Below are 19,257 nucleotides of genomic sequence, written 5' to 3' on the forward strand. Positions count from 1 at the left end.
ATATATATATATATATGTATATATATATATAGAGTAATTGGTCACACTTTACAATAAGGTTCATTAGTTAATGTTTCTTAATCCATTTACTAACATGAACAATGAACAATACATTTACTACAGTATTTGTTCATGTTAGTTAATGTTAGTTAATGAAAATACAGTTGTTCATTGTGCGTTCATGTTAACTCACGGTGCATTAAGGGTCTCATGCTGTACCGACTGAGCTAGCCGGGCTGATGCAAAGCCCTTTCAAGAGCTAGACCCCGTTTTCAGTAATACCTTCCCTACCCGTGACAATCTTCTGCTAAATCCTGATTTCATCTCGTAACGCTGGACAGAATGTGGCCCAGGATATATGCCTAGTGCACGTGTTAGCAGTTGCAAGGCAGCAAAATGCCTAATTCGTCCATGGGTGGGCTTGAACGAGCAACGTTTCAGTTAGTAGCGAAACGCGCTAACCGATTGCGCCACAGAGACTTAGTAAAAGATCACCTACAGTGGTAGAAAGACAGAACTTTGTTTCAAAAGGTCTGCTATATGAACCCTTATGAAAGTTTGCTGAGAGAAAGAGATTGGCATCAGAAACGCCCAACGTGGGGCTCAAACCCATGACCTGAGATTAAGAGTCTCATGCTGTACCGACTGAGCTAGCCTAGCTGATGAAGTGCCACTTAAAGAGTTAGACACCGTTTACTGTAATATCTTCCCTACCCATGACAATCTTCTGCTAAATCCTGATTTCATCTTGTAACGCTGGACAGAATTTGGCCCTGGATATATGCCCAGTACACATGTTAGAAGTTGCAAGGCAGCAAAATGCCTAATTCATTCCTGGGTGGGCTTGAACCACCAACCTTTCAGTTAACAGCCGAACGCGCTAACCGATTGCGCCACAGAGACTTAGAGACATGTCACCTACAGAGGTAGAAAGGCGGAACTTTGTTTCAAAAGGTCTGCTATATGAACCCTAATGTAAGTTTGCTGAGAGAGGCAACAGAAACGCCCAACGTGGGGATCTAACCAACGACCCTGAGATAAAGAGTCTCATGTTCTACCGACTGAGCTAGCCAGGCTGATGAAAAGCTTTTTCAAGAGCTAGACACCATTTTCAGTAATACCTTCCCTACCCGTGACAATCTTCTGCTAAATCCTGATTTCATCTTGTAACGCTGGACAGAATGTGGCCCAGGATCTATGTCCAGTGCACGGTTTAGCAGTGGTAGAAAGGCGGAACTTTGTTTCAAAAGGTCTGCTATATGAACCCTAATGAAAGTTTGCTGAGAGAGAGAGAGAAAAGTAACAGAAACGCCCAATGTGGGGATCTAACCCACGACCCAGAGATTAAGAGTCTCATGTTCTACCGACTGACCTAGCCGGGCGGATGAAAAGGTTTTTCAAGAGCTAGACACCGTTTTCAGTATTACCTCGCCTACCCGTGACAATCTTCTGCTAAATCCTGATTTCATCTTGTAACGCTGGACAGAATGTGGCCCAGGATCTATGTCCAGTGCACGGTTTAGCAGTAGTAGAAAGGCGGAACTTTGTTTCAAAAGGTCTGCTATATGAACCCTAATGAAAGTTTGCTGAGAGAGAGAGAGAAAAGTAACAGAAACGCCCAACGTGGGGCTCGAACCCACGACCCTGAGATTAAGAGTCTCATGCTCTACCGACTGAGCTAGCCGGGCTGATAAGAAGCTTTTTCAAGAGCTAGACACCGTTTTCAGCAATACCTTCCCTACCTGTGACAATCTTCTGCTAAATCCTGATTTTATCTTGTAACGCTGGACAGAATGTGGCCCAGGATATATGCCCAGTGCACGTGTTAGCAGTTGCAAGGCAGCAAAATGCCTAATTCGTCCCTGGGTGGGCTTGAACCACCAACCGTTCAGTTAACAGCCGTACGCGCTAACCGATTGCGCCACAGAGACTTAGTAAAAGGTCACCTACAGTGGTAGAAAGGCGTAACTTTGTTTCAAATGGTCTGCTACATGAACCCTTATGAAAGTTTGCTGAGAGAGAGAGAGAGAGAGGCAACAGAAACGCCCAACGTGGGGATCTAACCCACGACCCTGAGATTAAGAGTCTCATGTTCTACCGACTGACCTAGCCGGGCTGATGAAAAGCTTTTTCAAGAGCTAGACACCGTTTTCAGTATTACCTCGCCTACCCGTGACAATCTTCTGCTAAATCCTGATTTTATCTTGTAACGCTGGACAGAATGTGGCCCAGGATCTATGTCCAGTGCACGGTTTAGCAGTAGTAGAAAGGCGGAACTTTGTTTCAAAAGGTCTGCTATATGAACCCTAATGAAAGTTTGCTGAGAAAGAGAGAGAAAAGTAACAGAAACGCCCAAGCTGGGGCTCGAACCCACGACCCTGAGATAAAGAGTCTCATGCTCTACCGACTGAGCTAGCTAGGCTGATAATAAGCTTCTCAGGAGCTAGACACCGTTTTTAGCGATACCTTCCCTACCCGTGACAATCTTCTGCTAAATCATGATTTCATCTTGTAACGCTGGACAGAATGTGGCCCAGGATATATGCCCAGTGCACGTGTTAGCAGTTGCAAGGCAGCAAAATGCCTAATTCGTCCCTAGGTGGGCTTGAACCTCCAACCTTTCAGTTGACAGCCAAACTCGTTAACCAATTGCACCACAGAGACTTAATGACACGTCACCTACAGTGGTAGAAAGGCGTAACTTTGTCTCAAAAGGTCTGCTATATGAACCCTAATGTAAGTTTGCTGAGAGAGAGAGAGAAAAGTAACAGAAACGCCCAACGTGGGGCTCAAACCCACGATCCTGAGATTAAGAGTCTCATGCTCTACCGACTGAGCTAGCCGGGCTGATAAGAAGCTTTTTCAAGAGCTAGACACCGTTTTCAGCAATACCTTCCCTACCTGTGACAATCTTCTGCTAAATCCTGATTTTATCTTGTAACGCTGGACAGAATGTGGCCCAGGATATATGCCCAGTGCACGTGTTTGCAGTTGCAAGGCAGCAAAATGCCTAATTCGTCCCTGGGTGGGCTTGAACCACCAACCTTTCAGTTAACAGCCGAACGCGCTAACCGATTGCGCCACAGAGACTTAGTAAAAGGTAACCTACAGTGGTAGAAAGGCGGAACTTTGTTTCAAATGGTCTGCTATATGAACCCTTATGAAAGTTTGCTGAGAGAGAGAGAGGCAACAGAAACGCCCAACGTGGGGATCTAACCCACGACCCAGAGATTAAGAGTCTCATGTTCTACCGACTGACCTAGCCGGGCGGATGAAAAGCTTTTTCAAGAGCTAGACACCGTTTTCAGTATTACCTCGCCTACCCGTGACAATCTTCTGCTAAATCCTGATTTTATCTTGTAACGCTGGACAGAATGTGGCCCAGGATCTATGTCCAGTGCACGGTTTAGCAGTAGTAGAAAGGCGGAACTTTGTTTCAAAAGGTCTGCTATATGAACCCTAATGAAAGTTTGCTGAGAAAGAGAGAGAAAAGTAACAGAAACGCCCAACGTGGGGCTCGAACCCACAACCCTGAGATTAAGAGTCTCATGCTCTACCGACTGAGCTAGCCGGGCTGATAAGAAGCTTTTTCAAGAGCTAGACACCGTTTTCAGCAATACCTTCCCTACCTGTGACAATCTTCTGCTAAATCCTGATTTTATCTTGTAACGCTGGACAGAATGTGGCCCAGGATATATGCCCAGTGCACGTGTTTGCAGTTGCAAGGCAGCAAAATGCCTAATTCGTCCCTGGGTGGGCTTGAACCACCAACCTTTCAGTTAACAGCCGAACGCGCTAACCGATTGCGCCACAGAGACTTAGTAAAAGGTAACCTACAGTGGTAGAAAGGCGGAACTTTGTTTCAAATGGTCTGCTATATGAACCCTTATGAAAGTTTGCTGAGAGAGAGAGAGGCAACAGAAACGGCCAACGTGGGGATCTAACCCACGACCCAGAGATTAAGAGTCTCATGTTCTACCGACTGACCTAGCCGGGCGGATGAAAAGCTTTTTCAAGAGCTAGACACCGTTTTCAGTATTACCTCGCCTACCCGTGACAATCTTCTGCTAAATCCTGATTTTATCTTGTAACGCTGGACAGAATGTGGCCCAGGATCTATGTCCAGTGCACGGTTTAGCAGTAGTAGAAAGGCGGAACTTTGTTTCAAAAGGTCTGCTATATGAACCCTAATGAAAGTTTGCTGAGAAAGAGAGAGAAAAGTAACAGAAACGCCCAACGTGGGGCTCGAACCCACAACCCTGAGATTAAGAGTCTCATGCTCTACCGACTGAGCTAGCCGGGCTGATAAGAAGCTTTTTCAAGAGCTAGACACCGTTTTCAGCAATACCTTCCCTATCTGTGACAATCTTCTGCTAAATCCTGATTTTATCTTGTAACGCTGGACAGAATGTGGCCCAGGATATATGCCCAGTGCACGTGTTTGCAGTTGCAAGGCAGCAAAATGCCTAATTCGTCCCTGGGTGGGCTTGAACCACCAACCTTTCAGTTAACAGCCGAACGCGCTAACCGATTGCGCCACAGAGACTTAGTAAAAGGTAACCTACAGTGGTAGAAAGGCGGAACTTTGTTTCAAATGGTCTGCTAGATGAACCCTTATGAAAGTTTGCTGAGAGAGAGAGAGGCAACAGAAACGCCCAACGTGGGGATCTAACCCACGACCCAGAGATTAAGAGTCTCATGTTCTACCGACTGACCTAGCCGGGCGGATGAAAAGCTTTTTCAAGAGCTAGACACCGTTTTCAGTATTACCTCGCCTACCCGTGACAATCTTCTGCTAAATCCTAATTTCATCTTGTAACGCTGGACAGAATGTGGCCCAGGATCTATGTCCAGTGCACGGTTTAGCAGTAGTAGAAAGGCGGAACTTTGTTTCAAAAGGTCTGCTATATGAACCCTAAAGAAAGTTTGCTGAGAAAGAGAGAGAAAAGTAACAGAAACGCCCAACGTGGGGCTCGAACCCACTACCCTGAGATTAAGAGTCTCATGCTCTACCGACTGAGCTAGCCGGGCTGATAAGAAGCTTTTTCAAGAGCTAGACACCGTTTTCAGCAATACCTTCCCTACCTGTGACAATCTTCTGCTAAATCCTGATTTTATCTTGTAACGCTGGACAGAATGTGGCCCAGGATATATGCCCAGTGCACGTGTTAGCAGTTGCAAGGCAGCAAAATGCCTAATTCATCCCTGGGTGGGCTTGAACCACCAACCGTTCAGTTAACAGCCGTACGCGCTAACCGATTGCGCCACAGAGACTTAGTAAAAGGTCACCTACAGTGGTAGAAAGGCGGAACTTTGTTTCAAATGGTCTGCTATATGAACCCTTATGAAAGTTTGCTGAGAGAGAGAGAGAGGCAACAGAAACGCCCAACGTGGGGATCTAACCCACGACCCTGAGATTAAGAGTCTCATGTTCTACCGACTGACCTAGCCGGGCTGATGAAAAGCTTTTTCAAGAGCTAGACACCGTTTTCAGTATTACCTCGCCTACCCGTGACAATCTTCTGCTAAATCCTGATTTTATCTTGTAACGCTGGACAGAATGTGGCCCAGGATCTATGTCCAGTGCACGGTTTAGCAGTAGTAGAAAGGCGGAACTTTGTTTCAAAAGGTCTGCTATATGAACCCTAATGAAAGTTTGCTGAGAAAGAGAGAGAAAAGTAACAGAAATGCCAAACCTGGGGCTCGAACCCACGACCCTGAGATTAAGAGTCTCATGCTCTACCGACTGAGCTAGCTAGGCTGATAATAAGCGTCTCAGTAGCTAGACACCGTTTTTAGCGATACCTTCCCTACCCATGACAATCTTCTGCTAAATCATGATTTCATCTTGTAACGCTGGACAGAATGTGGCCCAGGATATATGCCCAGTGCACGTGTTAGCAGTTGCAAGGCAGCAAAATGCCTAATTCGTCCCTAGGTGGGCTTGAACCTTCAACCTTTCAGTTGACAGCCAAACTCGTTAACCAATTGCACCACAGAGACTTAGTGACACGTCACCTACAGTGGTAGAAAGGCGTAACTTTGTCTCAAAAGGTCTGCTATATGAACCCTAATCTAAGTTTGCTGAGAGAGAGAGAGAAAAGTAACAGAAACGCCCAACGTGGGGCTCAAACCCACGATCCTGAGATTAAGAGTCTCATGCTCTACCGACTGAGCTAGCCGGGCTGATAAGAAGCTTTTTCAAGAGCTAGACACCGTTTTCAGCAATACCTTCCCTACCTGTGACAATCTACTGCTAAATCCTGATTTTATCTTGTAACGCTGGACAGAATGTGGCCCAGGATATATGCCCAGTGCACGTGTTAGCAGTTGCAAGGCAGCAAAATGCCTAATTCGTCCCTGGGTGGGCTTGAACCACCAACCTTTCAGATAACAGCCGAACGCGCTAACCGATTGCGCCACAGAGACTTAGTAAAAGGTTACCTACAGTGGTAGAAAGGCGGAACTTTGTTTCAAATGGTCTGCTATATGAACCCTTATGAAAGTTTGCTGAGAGAGAGAGAGGCAACAGAAACGCCCAACGTGGGGATCTAACCCACGACCCAGAGATTAAGAGTCTCATGTTCTACCGACTGACCTAGCCGGGCGGATGAAAAGCTTTTTCAAGAGCTAGACACCGTTTTCAGTATTACCTCGCCTACCCGTGACAATCTTCTGCTAAATCCTGATTTCATCTTGTAACGCTGGACAGAATGTGGCCCAGGATCTATGTCCAGTGCACGGTTTAGCAGTAGTAGAAAGGCGAAACTTTGTTTCAAAAGGTCTGCTATATGAACCCTAATGAAAGTTTGCTGAGAAAGAAAGTGAAAAGTAACAGAAACGCCCAACGTGGGGCTCGAACCCACGACCCTGAGATTAAGAGTCTCATGCTCTACCAACTGAGCTAGCCGGGCTGATAAGAACCTTTTTCAAGAGCTAGACACCGTTTTCAGCAATACCTTCCCTACCTGTGACAATCTTCTGCTAAATCCTGATTTTATCTTGTAACGCTGGACAGAATGTGGCCCAGGATATATGCCCAGTGCACGTGTTAGCAGTTGCAAGGCAGCATAAAGCCTAACTCGTCCCTGGGTGGGCTTGAACCACCAATCTTTCAGTTAACTGCCAAACGCGCTAACTTATTGTGCCACAGAGACTTAGGGAAAGATCACCTACAGTTGTAGAAAGGCGGAACTTTGTTTCAAATGGTCTACTATAAGAACCCTAATGTAAGTTTGCTGAAAGAGAGAGAGAAAAGTAACAGAAACGCCCAACGTTGGGCTCGAACCCAGGACTCTGAGATTAAGAGTCTCATGCTTTACTGTTGGAATATCTTGCCAATTCAAGGTCTGGAGAGGGTTTTCTTCAATGCTAAAAATATTAGTAATTTATTAGATATAAATGAATAATTCGATGACAGAGCTCTGGGTTACATTACCCCAATGCAATAAAAGAATTACATTCAAGAGGTTCGCAACTAACATACATTTCCTGACTTCAGCATATATACACAACTGATCTTAACAGGTGGAGTTTTGGTGTAACGTCACTTGTCAGTCTTTGTTCAGTCCTCCATTGGCCGCCCCTTCGACATACTTCCTCTTTTTCTACGAATTCTCTGCCCAACAACAAAGTATACATCTTTCTGTGTTCTGTGTTCAGTTTTAACACCTCTCTTCAGACAGGAAGTTTTTGCAGAGCTGAATTTAATTTTGGACCCGCATCTATCTACTTCTGCAAAAATGCTAATTAGTATGCACAGCACTCACCCACAACATTAGAAGTTCAGTTAATATATGACCCTTACATGACCAATACAAACAATTGTTTGATTAAAAGAAAGAGACAAAAATAATAAAAACTGATTTCTATTTTACAACACAACCTACCCCAACTCTTAACCCAACCTCACAGTAACAAACCTCCATGAGGGTTTCATTGATTCAATGTCTTGTACATGGCACAGAATACAACCTATTGCAGTTTATTAAAATCACACCTACCCCAGCCCTAGGCCCAACCTCACAGTAACCCGCTACGTTTTATTCAATTTTACACCTACCCCAACCCTAAACACAACCTCAGAGTAACCAGTTTTAATTCTTTTTATTTTTATGAATGTCTACTACAGCTACATCAATCGCAAACCCAGCCTACGTGTGGCATAACTGCCAACCCCTTAGAGGCCATCCAGCCAACTTGCAGTGTAATCTCCTCCACTTGTAGGTCTCTGAGCTGCAGCAACACCTAAGTGCTCTGACACAGAGACACAAAAGACTTTTAACCTCCTCTTGGAGAGGAGAGAGTCTCCGACCCCTGATCTCAGATCTTCTATGGAGGGACTGTCAGGAATCCTGTAAGAGCATCCCATCCACACAACCTCTTGCCATAAAAAACAAAGCAGAATGTGTGGTGAAGGAACTCCGGGTTGACAGAGCCTTGTCCTTGCTTCAAGCAATGTGCTAACAAGGTGCTGAACAGAGTGGCACAAAGGTTAGCGCTTATGACTATGGATCAGAAGATTCTCGGTTATGGAAACCAAGAAACTGTGTATGAGAGAATGCGTAAGTGTATGAGTGGCACTTGTTCAAGCGGAACAGGGTCGTGCCAGCGATCAGAAAGAACTGGAGTTTGTGCCAAGACTGGGTTTCAAAAGTGGCATTTTCCATATGGTCTAGCAGTCAGGATTCCTGATTTTCACCCAGGTGACCCGGGTTCGACTCCCGGTATGGGAAGGCTTAAGTACTTTTGCTCCTGTCCTTTTTGGCCAGCGGTCGGACTGCAGCTACCTTATAGGGTGTGGTTGTGGAACTGCTACATAAGACTTTGATAGCTCAGCTGGTAGAGTGAAGGACTGTAGGACCAATTCTTAGGTCCCAGGTTCGACTCCAGCTCAAAGGATGACTTTTGTGCTCAGAGCCGCTTTCTTGCCTTTGCGAAGATATCATCGGCACCACTGCTCGAAGTTCACCATGGAGGTGAAAAGGAAGTTCCCTGACCAGGAATCGTACTCGGACCACGGCCGTGAGAGCGCCGAATCCTAATTACTAGACCACCAGGCTAGACCATCAAGCCTAGCTGTGGGCTTCCACCCAGGTGTGCTGCAGCTGCTCTGACAAAAATAACTCTAACATTTGCAACCTCCTTCTGGAGAAGAGAAAGTCTCAGAGCCTGGATCACAGTTCTTCTTGGGAGGGACTGTCACATGCTCTGTGTTAGAGCATCCTATCGACACCACAACTTGCCATGACAAGAAAGCACAGCAAGCGTTGAAGGAACTGCATGTTGACCGAGCCGTGTCCTCTTTCCAAGCAGCATGCTAATGAGCACTGCTGACGCAAACTGGGCCAGTGGCGGATACTGCCTCCTGTAATTCGTGGTTATTCTTGGTTACACCGGCCAATCATGGTCCGAGTTGGAACCAAGATTTTTTTTAATTCTTGGTTACGCTGGCCAATCTTGTCCCGAGCTGGAACCAAGATTCACCCTATTCTTGGTTACGGCAGCCAATCATGTTCCGAGTTACAATGAACGCTATGGCCAATCAGAGCCCTTATAACATTCATGATTTGTACTGTATTAACAGATTTCGTTGTGGATTAATTCGGACAACAATCACAAAGTAAGTATTTTTATAACAAGTTGGTTTAAATGAATAACCATTACAGTAACATTAATTACAACAAGACAATTATTATATGATTGTTATAGATGTTATATGACGTTGTTTGTTAAGATTAATGTTAGCCGACCAAGCACACTGTACAGTTTTACTACAAACATTTTAATGCAGTTATTATACATTACTTCACTTTATATTGTCATTTACTACCATAGTTACAATAATGCCAGTGCATTATTCTCACACATTAATGAATCACTTCACTAATAATAAATATAAGGCTCATTTCATCAGTCACTAATTATAAACAAATACTATAATAACGCTCACATATCACTACATCACTAACCATAAACTGATCTAATAATGCTCACGCATAATACATCACTAATCATAAAGCATAAAACAATATGGATCACGCATGATTGCATCACTAATAATAAACCAATAATATAAGGGTCACAATTTAATACACCACTAATAATAATAACATTATTATTAGTGATGGATTGATGTGTGACCCTTATATTGTTGGTTTATTATTAGTGATGCAATCATGCATGATCCATATTAATTAATTAATAACTGCATTAAAATGTTTGTAGTAAAACTGTACAGTTTGCTTGGTCGGCTAACATTAATCTTACCAAATAACGTTATAAAACATCTATAACAATCATATAATAATTATGTTGTAGTAATTAACGTTACTGTAATGGTTATTAATTTAAACCACCTTGTTAAAAAAATACTTGCTTTGCAATTGGTATCCGAATTAATCCGCGTCGAAATCTTTTATTACAGTACAAATCATGGATGGTATAAGGGCTCTGATTGGCCATAGCGTTCATTGTAACTCAGAACACGATTGGCTGCCTTAACCAAGAATAGGGTGAATCTTGGTTCCAGCTCACAAAGTGATTGGCCGGTGTAACCAAGAATAACCACGACTTACAGGTGGCAGTATGAGCTAACCGGCCACTTACTGCCAAGCTTAATAAAAGTCTTCCAGTTGGTGCTGCCTGGGCTAAAGAGAAAAAAATGTAAAAAAAAATAATAATAAAACGGCCTTGCCAGAAAGTAGCAGAATGTCAATACAAGGCGGTGGCAATGTGCATTGATTTCTGAGTAACTCGTCATTCGGCATGCAGGGCTCCTCACACGTTTACTGGAGCAGGACCAGGTAGGGCCTTCAAAAGAAAAGCGCACTATTCCAGGCAATTTGATGACTAAACGGCAGGCAGGGCAAAGAGGCCACCACAGAGCAAATTTGATCTTTTTTTTCTATTTTGACCACGTCGAAAATTGCCAATTTTTGATTGCTCTGAGGGGAATTAGCTCAAATGGTTAAGCGCTCGCTTTGCATGCTAGAGGTAGCGGGAACAATGCCTGCATTCTCCACCTCTGTTTTCATGCCTTTTTACATTGGCTTTTTTTGCAAAGCTGGTGGCACCTTGAGGATTTAAAGCGAAACTACTTACATCAGCTTTGCCGGTTTCCGTGTAGTACAAATCATTGCAAACTTTCAGAAGCCCTATCAAATCATAGTTTTCATTTATTCAGCAGCGTGTCTGCAGTGGGACATTAAAGCGCTAAATACATAGCATTATAGAGTGCTGTCGATCAGGCCATTGGAATCATCGCCAGAAGCAACGTGACCATCTGGGAGGAAGATAGTGTTTTGGTCAAGTGGAAGCAGGTGGACTTAAGGGTGAAGCAGCTAGGCTTTTGGGTGACTTTCGGTCACCTGACCCTTGTGCACAAAATAGAACAACAGCACTGTTTTGCTGAAATCCAGGATCGGACCAGGGACCTTTAAATATTAAGTCTGCCCTTTCACAAGTATCCTGCAGCATACATGTCTGTGAGACTAAGCAGAATCCTGAAATGACTGTGAGGCCTTAAAGGGTAAAAGTTTGGCCAGTACGGGGATCGAACCCGCAACCTTGACGTTATTAGCACCACGCTCTAACCAGCTGAGCTAACTGGCCACTTTCTGCCATGTTTGTTAAAAAGCTCAGAGTAACTGTCATTTTCTTCAAGAGATAAGAATGCTATTCCAGCGTTTTTTGTGCAGTACTGGTAAAAAAACAAGGTCCCACCGAGATTTGAACTTGGATCACTGGATTCAGAGTCCAGAGTGCTAACCATTACACCATGGAACCTCAAGTCTTCTGGTTGGTGCTGCCCGGCCTAAGGTGAAAAAAAAAAAGAAGAAGAAAAAAAAAAAAAAAACGGCCTTGCCAGAAAGTAGCAGAATGTCAATACAAGGCAGTGCCAATGTGCACTGATTTCTGAGTAACTCGTCATTCGGCATGCAGGACTCCTCACACGTTTACTGGAGCAGGACCAGGTAGGGCCTTTAAAAGAAAAGCGCACTATTCCAGGCAATTTGACGACTAAACGGCAGGTAGGGCAAAGAGGCCACCACAGAGCAAATTTGATCTTTTTTTTTCTAGTTCGACCACGTCGAAAATCGCCAATTTTTTAATTGCTCTCAGGGGAATTAGCTCAAATGGTAATGCGCTCGCTTTGCATGCGAGAGGTAGTGGGAACAATGCCTGCATTCTCCACCTCTGTTTTCATGCCTTTTTAAAGCGAAAAAGGTTTAAATTGAAACTCTCCTGATTCAATCGTCCCTAGAAGCGACGTGACCATCTGGAAGTAAGATAGCTTTTTGGTCAAGTGGAAGCAGTTGGACTTAAGGGTGCAGCAGCTAGGCTTTTTGGGACTGAAAAACAACATTAGCTAGGCTTTTTGGGACTGAAAAACAACACTACTTTACCAAACCCTGGATCTAACCAGGGACCTTTAGATCTTCAGTCTAACACTCTCCCAACTGAGCTATTTCAGCTGCCGTTTCATAGTTTTTCTGCAGCATAGACGTGTGTAAGACCGAGCAGAGCCCTAAATGCATCTGAGGCCTAAGAGAGTAAGAGCTTGGCCAGTACAGGGATCGAATCCACAACCTTGCCGTTATTAGCACCATAGTCTAACCAGCTGAGCTAACCGGCCACTTCCTGCCTTCAGCACTAGAAAGCCCAGAGTAACTGTCATTCCCTGGCCTTCAAGAGATTAACATTCTATTCCAGCTTTTTTTGTGCGGTGCTGGCAAAATAACAGGTCCCACTGAAATTTGAACTCAGATCGCTGGATTCAGAGTCCAGAGTGGTCACCATTACACCATGGAACCTCAAGCTTGTTGTGTGGTGCTGTCAGAGCTGTAGGGAATGAATAAAAAAAAAAACAGCGTTGCAGGAAAGTAGCAGAATGTCAATCCAAGGTGGTGGTGGTGCCAATGTGCATTGATATCTGAGTAACTGAGTCATTCTGAGTCATTCGGCATGCAGGGCTCCTAACACGTTTACTGGAGCAGGAATAGGTAGGGCCTTCAAAAGAAAAGCGCGCTATTCCAGGCAATTTGACGACTAAACGGCGGGCAGGGCAAAGAGGTGACCACAGAGCAGATGTGATCTTTTTTTTTTTTTTGACCACACCAAAAACTACCAATTTGAATTTTTCCAAGGGGAATTAGCTCAAATGGTAGAGTGCTCGCTTAGCATAGGAAGGGGTCCAATCATCTCGCTCACTCGCAAGCGAACAAGCCGCAAAAAAACGGAAAAATGTGACAAATTTCGCTTGCAGTAGTGTTCGCGGCTTTGTGACTGCATAATGTGGTATTTTGGTTGCATATTGCATGTCACTCTAAATGTCATTTTTTGCGTGCTGGATTCAAACACACGATCTGTGTAACACAATATCCAATCAGTGTCGGTTTCAGCGGATTATTACGTGGATATTGTTCTTAAAAAGCATATTACGTTAATTAAAAATGAATGAAAATGTTTCAATTAAACATATGTATGCATGTTTATGTATATATAAGTATATTATATATATATTTATGTATTAATATATAAATATATACTATACTATATATATATATATATATATATATATATATATATATATATATATATATGTGTGTGTGTGTTATATTTCTTTATGTAATAACTTTAAATGAATGCACACAAAAACAAGTAATATGCAAAATGGTTTATTAAAATGAATACAAATATTAAAATCGCAAAACAATTTAAAAAATGTAAAAAACAAAATAAAAACATATCTTAATATATAAACTATATAATATACAATAAATAAAAACAATACAATATATATTTATTTATTATGCACATATAATATATTAAAACAATACTATTTATAAATATATTTATTTATTATACACATTATATAAAAACAACACTATATATATATATTTGTTTTTATATACACAATATATTAAAAAATAATATAAATAAATAATAAAACGCAAGAGTGGGGGCACATAATATATAAAATATAGTATTTAAGCAATGTATAAAATGTTATTTTTTTTAAGAAATATAAATATATTTTTACATAAAATACACACAAATATTAAATAAGTACACACAAGACAAAATAAGAGTGGGCCTATAAGTGCCACTTTAAAATGCTAAATATTAACACACAATAATTAAATAAAATGAGAGAGAGAGAGAGAGTACCCATGTAACATTTACAAAAATATATACAGCAATTTGTCCTTTATTCTGGAGCTGGAGTTTGTCCTTTATTTTGCTGGCGCTGTTCTGCCAACCAGTTCTCTAAGGATTTGCCATTTGAAGTGCAGGTGCAGGTGGAGGAACAGCAGGTGCAGGTGGAGCAGGTGCAGGTGGAGGAACAGCAGGTGCAGGTGAAGCTGGGACTGCACTGGATGTTGGTGCAGCAAATGATGGAATCACCATTGACACACTCATGTCTGGGTTAAAGGTCCTGAAATGGGCTGCATAACACCTGGTGCTATGGGGGGTGGTGCAATGGGGCACACCGTGCTAAGGGTCGGTGGAAAGGAGCACACCGTGGTGGGGGCAGACACAATGGGGCGCACTGTGGTGGGGGCCGGCGCAATAAGGCGCACTGTGGTGGAGGCTGGTATGATGGGGCACACTGTGGTGGAAGCTGGCGAGATGGGGCGCACTGTGGTGAAGGTCGGTGTGACGGGGCACACCATGGTAGGGGCCGGTGCAATGTGGCAGACTGTGGTGGGGGTTGGCGCAATGGGGCATACCGTCGTGGGGGCCAGTGGAAAGGAGCACACCGTGGTGGCATCCGGCAGGAAGGAGCAAACTGTGGTGGTTGCAGAAGCAGACTTTCGACCAGGTCGAATAAGAGGTGCCTGTCCTTCTTTATTTGGAGGAAAGAAAAACTGGTGTTTGGGGCCTGATGTTGATGGTGCCTCGTCCAATTTTTCCCTCGGCAAAGGAAGCTGCGTATCTGCCACAGCAATTGGATCAAGTGGAGTCAGTCCCTGAGTGAGTACACTCATTTCCTGATCCTTTTGCCTCCGTTGAAACCTGATAATAAATGATATGTATTATACATATATATTAATTTAGAAGTATTCAGGTAATTTAAAGAAAATAATGTGCTTTGCTTACCACTGAATAAGCGTCTTCTGGTTTAGCTCAAAAAGCTGGATCACTGTTTCATCCATCAGCCTGCGACTGCCAAGCACCAGATCCCGGATGTGGTGGTAATCGGTCAGTATTTTAGACCACCTGGGCGTGCGAACACCAGCCTTCTTGGAAGTGGACTTGTGAACGGCACACAGCTTTGTACAAATGGCCTCAACCAAGCGGCTGGTGCTAGGCCACTGTGCTGGACCCCCAGGATGTCCAATCAGACAGCGCTTGACGCTCTCCACACCTGGAGTGACTCCGGAGCGCTAAGGTGCCTTAAAGCGCGCATGTGTCAGCTGAGGCTTATGTCGAGGCTGGTAGTTGATGCGCTGTTTATCAACATCCAGGAGAGCTGTCCACAGCTGGATGGCCTCTGTCACCTGCAGGTCAGTGAGGTAAGGAGCCTCACGAAGACCTACCAAATAAGCAGCCAGATCCTGGACCTTGTCCCACCCAGCAATGCCATCAGGTCCAATGATTTACTCCCTGGTAAATACAGAATAAATGTAGTATATGTGGAATAAAAAAAGACTAAATCAAATTAAGTTCTTAATATATCTTACCTGAGCCTCAACAGAGAGACTGTCTCCAGACTTGGATGGCTGTGACGGCACTGAGGGGGCTGGATTAGGAAGCTGTCCTTCTCCACCAGCAGATGTGGACAGCTCAGCCAGTGATGCTGGGGACTGAGGCAGAGGCGAAGATGAGGGGCTGTTTCTGAGATCACGGCAGGGGTCATCCTCATACAGCACTGGAACTGTGATGTCCTCCATGATCTCCTCCTCAAACCCGTCATCTTGTAGATCCTCGTCATCTACTTCCTCCACCAGCCTGTTTCCTCCTCTGGGTTCTGGAGCACCGGAGTCAGGGTTTTGCCTGTCTGGCTGTAAAGGTGCTCCATTCCCAGCAATTCACCTTAAAAAAATATAACAATAAAAAAACATATATTAAATAAAACTAATGATAAAATAAACATTTAGATTACCATTTTGTGTAGTACATTAAAAGCTTAATGAATAACTTCCATAACAACTAATTAATGGATTTCTTGCCTGTATATGCTTTAGGAGGGTGATAGCGGTTATCCCAGGGCTTGCGTCCTGAGACATATCTTTTGGTGGACAATGAGCATTGTGTAACTGTGTCCACCTGGTAGCAATCATTGGATCTTTCTAGAGAGGAGAGAGAGTATTTAACCTGAGCTGCACTTCAAACCAGTGTTGGTGGTGTTAAGTGCAGTGGCTGAGCTTTTCTCCAAATTCAGACCTGACTCATGAGGTGAACCGATCAATTCTTTTTCCGGCTCTAAATGCGTATGATGGGCTCATGATGAACGAGTGACTCAGACCCAATAGAGGACTCAAGAGATGAACGGATCAATTCTTTTTCCAGCTCTAAACGCGTATGATTGGCCCGTGAGGAACGAATGACTGAAATCCGATAGAGGACTCGAGAGATGAACGGATCAATTATTTTTTTCGGCTCTAAACGCGTATTATTGGCCCTTGAGGAACCATTGACTCAGACCCGATAGAGGACTCGAGAGATGAACGGATCAAATATTTTTCCTGCTCTAAACGCGTATGATTGGCCCGTAATGAACGAGTGACTCAGACCCGATAGAGGACTTGAGAGGTGAACGGATCCTGAGAGGACTTGTAGTTCCCAAATCATATTGAAGATTCGTTTAAAATGAACGAAATGTTCATGATCGACCCATTACTAAACCTGGTTAGATACCTGCTCCAGTCGGGGATTGAACCTTGTGATCTACCCAAAGTGTTATTTATGGACATATTTCTTGAACCAGTACTGTTATATATGCATTGATTAGTTTCTGGTGGGCAAAAAATACAAAATATAACCTTAATTTTGCTTCTTTCTTTCTCAATTTCTCAAATTTTCTTATTTTTCTTGTGCTTTTTTCTTCCCCTTCCAAAACAGACTATTGTTCCCCAGCTTTAGCGGAGTCGGTAGAGGGTCCAGGGTTCAAGTCCGTGTTCGGGCATGAGAGACTCTTTGTGGAGCCACAGCTTTTGCCGTTGAGCTATCGCTTGCTGAAAGTTTCATCTAAATGCACAACACGTGTACTAGGCATTAGGACATGGGAGAACAGGCAGTCTTGTAGTCATGGCTAAGAGGTTAAGGCGATCGACTAGAAATCCGTTGGGGTATTCTCCCGCAGGTTCAAGTTCTGCCAACTATACCCACATCCTGTTCCTTTTTAAAATTGCAGCAGTCATCAATTGTTTGCATTTCCATTGTTTCTTGGGAATAGCGTTGTGCTGGTAGGAGGAGAAAAACAGCAGTGTGTTCTCACTGAAGAGAAAGGGGCATATCACATGGAGGAACATACCACACAAGAGCCACAGCGGCTGTCCCGTAGCTCGCTGTGATCGTATAGTGGTTATTACTCTGTGTTGTAGCCGCAGCAACCCCGGTTCGAATCGGGATCACGGCAGGTTTTTCAAGGTGGTATTGGATTTGCACTCTGTGTTGCCATTCGTAATCTCCAGCCACCTTTTAGTGCAGGCTGTGCTAATGGCACGTCCTGAATGTTTACATTTCCTAAAGTGTGGAAGACTAGGGATTCGATATGAGAAACAGGATCTATGATGCCAGTATGCTGTGTAGATAAGTACTGATCAAGTTACGCTTCTAAGGCATGGAAGGAATCTTTTCAATTGTTGAGTGTCCATTCATTGCCACAACAGCAGAAAGACCTTCTGCAGTTATCATTGATCTATTTAATGTCTCCTACATGACATGGAGTCCAAACTATTGTGTTGTACTGATGTCTACACCTACAACAACCATAAACCCAACCTAAAAGTAACCTGTCGTGTTTTAGCAACATCTACACCAACCATAAGCTTAAACCTCATTTCACAGTAAACTTTAGTGTTCTGTGAAGGTCTGCGCCGACCACAACCCTAAAGATTGCCTACTTGTAAATTACTGTTGTGGAGCCTGGATAGCTCAGTCGGTAGAACATCTGACTTTTAATCTAAGGGTCGAGGGTTCAAGACCCTGTTTGAGTGTGTAAGGCTCATTTTGTGGAGCCACAGCTTTTGCCGTTGAGCTATCGCTTGATGAAAGTTTCATCTGGATGCACAATACATGTACTACACATCAAGACATGGCAGCTCAGGCAGTCTTGTAATCATGGCTGAGTGGTTAAGGCGATCGACTTGAAATACGTTGGGGTGTTCTCCCGCAGGTTCAAGTCCTGCCAACTATACCCACATCCTGTTACTTTTTAAAATTGCAGCAGTCATCAATTGTTTGCATTTCCATTGTTTCTTGGGAAAAGCGTTGTGCTGGTAGGAGGAGAAAAACAACAGAGTGTTCTCACTGAAGAGAAAGGGGCTTATCACAGGGAGGAACATACCACACATAGGTGACAACGGCTGTTTCATAGCTCGCCATGATCGTATAGTGGTTAGTACTCTGTGTTGTGGCCGCAGCAACCCCGGTTTGAATCCGGGTCACGGCAGGTTTTTCAAGGTGACATTGGTGTCGCACTCTGTGTTGCCATCCGTTATCTCCAGCCTCCTTTTAGTGCAGGCTGTGCTAATGGCACGTCCTGAATGTTTACGTTTCCTAAAGTGTGGAAGACTAGGGATATGATATAAGAGAAATAGTATCTTTGATGCCAGCATGCTGTGTAGATAAGTACTGATCAAGTCACGCTTCTAAGGCATGGAAGGAATCTTTTCAATTGTTGAGTGTCCATTCATTGCCACAACAGCACAAAGACATTCTGCAGTTTTCATTGATCTATTTAATGTCTCCTACATGACATGAAGTCCAAACTATTGTGTTGTACTGATGTCTACACCTACAAAAACCATAAACCCAACCTCAAAGTAACCTGTCGTGTTTTAGCAACCTCCACACCAACCATAAGCTTAAAACCCCATCTCACGGTAAACTTTAGTGTACTGTAAAGGTCTGCGCCGACCACAACCCAAACCTTGCCTACTTTTAATTTACTGTTGTGGAGCCAGGATAGCTCAGTCGGTAGAGCATCAGACTTTTAATCTGAGGGTCCAGGGTTCAAGTCCCTGTTCGGGCGTGTGACGCTCATTTTGTGGAGCCACAGCTTTTGCCGTTGAGCTATCGCTTGAT

The 19,257-nt window shown here is 43.7% G+C and overlaps 9 non-coding genes across 9 annotated transcripts; all 9 read right to left on the bottom strand.

The window, feature by feature from the left end:
• Positions 1 to 1,615: 1,615 nt before the first annotated feature.
• trnak-cuu (transfer RNA lysine (anticodon CUU)) lies at positions 1,616 to 1,688 on the bottom strand. Its single transcript has one exon. It is a non-coding gene; the product is annotated as a tRNA-Lys (tRNA).
• A 1,328-nt stretch (positions 1,689 to 3,016) lies between these two features.
• On the bottom strand, positions 3,017 to 3,090 carry trnan-guu (transfer RNA asparagine (anticodon GUU)). Its single transcript has one exon. It is a non-coding gene; the product is annotated as a tRNA-Asn (tRNA).
• A 412-nt stretch (positions 3,091 to 3,502) lies between these two features.
• On the bottom strand, positions 3,503 to 3,575 carry trnak-cuu (transfer RNA lysine (anticodon CUU)). Its single transcript has one exon. It is a non-coding gene; the product is annotated as a tRNA-Lys (tRNA).
• A 169-nt stretch (positions 3,576 to 3,744) lies between these two features.
• trnan-guu (transfer RNA asparagine (anticodon GUU)) lies at positions 3,745 to 3,818 on the bottom strand. Its single transcript has one exon. It is a non-coding gene; the product is annotated as a tRNA-Asn (tRNA).
• A 412-nt stretch (positions 3,819 to 4,230) lies between these two features.
• On the bottom strand, positions 4,231 to 4,303 carry trnak-cuu (transfer RNA lysine (anticodon CUU)). The gene has a single exon. It is a non-coding gene; the product is annotated as a tRNA-Lys (tRNA).
• Positions 4,304 to 4,472: 169 nt separating this feature from the next.
• Positions 4,473 to 4,546, bottom strand: trnan-guu (transfer RNA asparagine (anticodon GUU)). Its single transcript has one exon. It is a non-coding gene; the product is annotated as a tRNA-Asn (tRNA).
• Positions 4,547 to 6,841: 2,295 nt separating this feature from the next.
• On the bottom strand, positions 6,842 to 6,914 carry trnak-cuu (transfer RNA lysine (anticodon CUU)). The gene has a single exon. It is a non-coding gene; the product is annotated as a tRNA-Lys (tRNA).
• A 4,625-nt stretch (positions 6,915 to 11,539) lies between these two features.
• trnai-aau (transfer RNA isoleucine (anticodon AAU)) lies at positions 11,540 to 11,613 on the bottom strand. The gene has a single exon. It is a non-coding gene; the product is annotated as a tRNA-Ile (tRNA).
• Positions 11,614 to 11,715: 102 nt separating this feature from the next.
• On the bottom strand, positions 11,716 to 11,787 carry trnaq-cug (transfer RNA glutamine (anticodon CUG)). Its single transcript has one exon. It is a non-coding gene; the product is annotated as a tRNA-Gln (tRNA).
• Between the last annotated feature and the right edge of the window lie 7,470 nt (positions 11,788 to 19,257).

This window comes from Danio rerio, chromosome 4 (assembly GCF_052040795.2).
Source record: "Danio rerio strain M-AB ecotype USA chromosome 4, GRCz13ab, whole genome shotgun sequence".
Lineage (NCBI taxonomy): Eukaryota > Metazoa > Chordata > Actinopteri > Cypriniformes > Danionidae > Danio > Danio rerio.